Source organism: Cydia strobilella, chromosome 8, assembly GCF_947568885.1.
Source record: "Cydia strobilella chromosome 8, ilCydStro3.1, whole genome shotgun sequence".
Lineage (NCBI taxonomy): Eukaryota > Metazoa > Arthropoda > Insecta > Lepidoptera > Tortricidae > Cydia > Cydia strobilella.
In genome coordinates this window covers 1,177,731-1,181,389 of record NC_086048.1, presented here as the reverse complement: position 1 = coordinate 1,181,389, position 3,659 = coordinate 1,177,731, and the positions used below count along the sequence as shown (strand labels likewise).

The 3,659-nt window shown below is 38.4% G+C and overlaps 1 pseudogene; it reads right to left on the bottom strand.

Moving 5' to 3' along the window:
• Positions 1 to 2,006: 2,006 nt before the first annotated feature.
• Positions 2,007 to 2,634, bottom strand: LOC134743342 (uncharacterized; annotated as a pseudogene).
• Between the last annotated feature and the right edge of the window lie 1,025 nt (positions 2,635 to 3,659).

Sequence of the window (3,659 nt, the reverse complement as noted above, 5' to 3'; positions counted from 1 at the left end):
GTACCTAGAGGTATTATAAACTTTTTTTAATAGTATTGTTTCATTCGTTTTGGACAGAAAAATAGGAAGATTTTTTAAATTACACTTAATGGGGTTGGCCGGTCGAAATAATTAGCAGATGGCGCCAGCATAACTTGCCCCGTCAATCCCTAGAATTGTGTCATTTTTTTGTTTTTTTAATGCCCTGGATGCCAACCCTTTAAGCCAAATCTCATAGAAAAAGGGGCAAGCTATGATGGCGCCATCTCTGCAAACCTTTGACAGTTGCCAACCCCATTATGACCCCGTAATTAATTTTTGAAAATTTACCAAACTGCAAACATTACGAGACACAACATGATATGACATTACGAGCTTTTTATAACAACTGCCAACAAGCATTGACAGTTACTTTAAAAAGCCCGTATCGCCCGTAGCCCGTTGTTTTGCATTGCCGGCCGAATTATTTTGCATGGAAAATATTTTCATTGTATTTCATACTATTTCTCAATATACTTATTGGGTCCTATGCTAACCACCGTTTAATTGCCCGTATTGAATTTTACACACTGTATAATTGACTAAATATGTCAGCACATTGTGACATGACAACTGCCATGCGATATCATGCCAAGGCCAGTTATTACCCTGTAAAGATCTGCCCTTTCCATCGATTGTTAGTCCACTAGGGATATCCCACGACCTACAATATCACGACTTTATATCACGCTCCAAAACGTCACAACTGTTACCGTTCGCTAACGCTGTAAACCTCTTATCTCGCCCGAATGGAGTTAAACGTTTGCAACTTAATTTATTGTGGCCTGAAGTTGCAAATTGCTTACGCCCAATTGTGAAGTTACTAGGTTTTTTTTATGTTATTCGTAATCAGTTATGACTTTATACTTCTGCTTATCTGCGATGAACACCTGTTCTGAATTCGTGTGGAAAAAAGGTCGAACTTACTTTGATTTTAAATGGGTTTACGCTCTTTTTAAAATACAGGTTATTTCATTGATGAGCTAAAGGTCCGTTCTTGGTTGTTTTAGATAATTTATTGAGTGCTTTGTGTTTAATCTCGGGTAAATTGTTTATGGATTATGTAAAGGTCAGTCATAAAGTATTCTGCAGGAATTTATTATAGGATATCGATCAAGAAACGGTCGGAGTATATTATATGACGTACAATTATTAACGAGAATGGCTTATTAGATTTGAAAAAGGGCTAAGCGAAGCTAAATGACGCGCAATATCTTTTGTTCCCTTCTGATGTCCAACGTGGCAACGCGGCGAGCGTCATGGGCACCTTTGCATCGGGGTTGGGGGGGGGGGGGTGTCGCGGGACGGCTGAAATGTGACTTATTATTATTAGTGTTAGTTTCTAGGATAGTATAGAGTAAGAGTACTTTGTTATTGTGATGTATAATTGTATATTTGATTTAATTTAATGTAATTTAGTATAATTTTTAGAGTATGAAAGATAGAAAATTAAATTAACTTGATTTCTGATGAGGAGTCTTTATACTTCCTCTAATCCAATTATTTTCAGCTGAATAAATAATCATATTACTTACAATATTTCTCAACTTTCATACAATAGATGATTAAACGAACTTTCCTAAAGTGAAGTTCGATCACTATTATATGAGTCGCTTCATTCGAAGATATAATGTTTTAACAGGTAGTCCCTTAAACCTACAGGCAACTAGCACGCTTTTAGAGTACTTCATTTGATTCAAAATCGGTATTAGTAGTTCCGGCGGCCGCCACCCATTGGTGGGGCGCAGCCGTAGACTTCATTTTTTAGAGTCACGAACAAAACTTTCATTTTTGGGTCACCTAGGGATGGGTGGGTGATTATATTTATATCTTCGAATGAAGCGACTCATATAATAGTGATCGAACTTCACTTTAGGAAAGTTCGTTTAATCATCTATAATAGGCCTATGGCACGTTTATGCTGAGCGGCACCCTATTTGTTCTATCTTGTTTCTAGTTTTAATGTAGTCCCTTAAACCTACAGGCAACTAGCACGAATAAGGAGTTTGAGTAAAAACAGTATCGTCTCTTTCGGAATCTTGGATTACATGTAGGATGTTCTTTTCCAGGCTAGGGGTTAGCAATTTTATTCTATCCTTGGTCGAAGCGCAGTGGAGATCTGTCAAAATACGACAGCTGTCACTGAAATGAGTCAAAGCCTGGGCTTTATTGTCGCAATTTAGTAGGATCTCCATACCCTTATTGAGTGCAGTAATGCCTGCGCCAAGCTGTTGTTGAAAACCACAGTTTTTTATCGCGCCCTCTGACTATTTCAGATACTGCAGCAGAGATCTCTGCGTTAAGTTTTGGAGATTGCAGAAGCTTGCAATTTTCGGGTACTAAATAACTTTTTAAAAGTTTTTCTTTGTTTTCTTTGGGCAGACCCTTTTTTAGTAAAGGTAACCACAGACTAGCTAAACTGTCATGTATTGGTTTACCAAATTCAGGTATATCGTCTGTGGACTCGCCCAAAGCCATAAGTAGGTTCGGTTCTACCAGTGTCTCCGCGGATGCTTGTGCGGTTTCATCGGGCATAGGAGCACTTTGCTCGACCTCCGGCTCGGCTATCTCATGTCCTTCAGTGTTTTGGTGAGAATCCGCCTCGAGGTCATGCATTGGTAATGGTTGAGAGCACTGGTGCCCCTCAGGTTGAAAAGGTTCAGTCACGCTGCCTTCTCGATTAATTCGGTCCGTTAGAGGACGCTGGACAACGATATTTGTATCTAAAATAGAAAAAAAAATGTAAATTTTATTTGGAGACTGAAAAGAAGGTAGGTGAGTTATGAAAAACTCGGTTGTACATGTCTCGCAGACAAGACAACGTAAATAATTATTATAACTTATTGTTTTGCATGGATACCATGTTATATTTGGCAAGTGCCTCGTAGTTAACTCGCAGTTAATCACGTTGTCGCAATTGACTCGCAGTCAATCCCGACTTTAATCATTAAAACAATACAGCGGTAGCTCGCAGCTGGCACCGTGCATTAAAATAAATTATTTACTTTATAAAAAATCTGAGGGTAGACAAAACTCAGCATTAATCTCGTACGTAAATGTTTTATAGATTACTCTTTAGAGACTAGATTATGATATTTCTTGATGAAATAACTACTAAAACAAACTAAAAACACTCGTCAGATGAGGACTGAATTACACGAATCCGTTTATAAGATGGTTCTTTATTTCTCTTTCGTTGTAACTGTTCTATTGTTTTGTGATATTCACTAATTCGTTCGTCGATAGTACGCTTAGGCATGATTTTAGCGCGTGCGCTCGTTGCCGTGCACGAATAAGGAATGAAGTCTACGGCTGCGCCCCACCAATGGGTGGCGGCCGCCGGAACTACTAATACCGATTTTGAATCAAATTAAGTACTCTAAAAGCGTGCTAGTTGCCTGTAGGTTTAAGGGACTACCTGTTAAAACATTATATCGAGAATGAAGCGATGAAATATAATGAATCAAATGAAGTACTCCAAAAGCGTGCTAGTTGCCTGTAGGTTTAAGGGACTACCTGTTAAAACATTATATCGAGAATGAAGCGATGAAATATAATATCTCAAGAAAAATTCCTTTCCAAAAAATTCTCACGTCGCAAAAAACGCTTCGAAGACACGGTCTTACGTGTTTTTTTGTCAT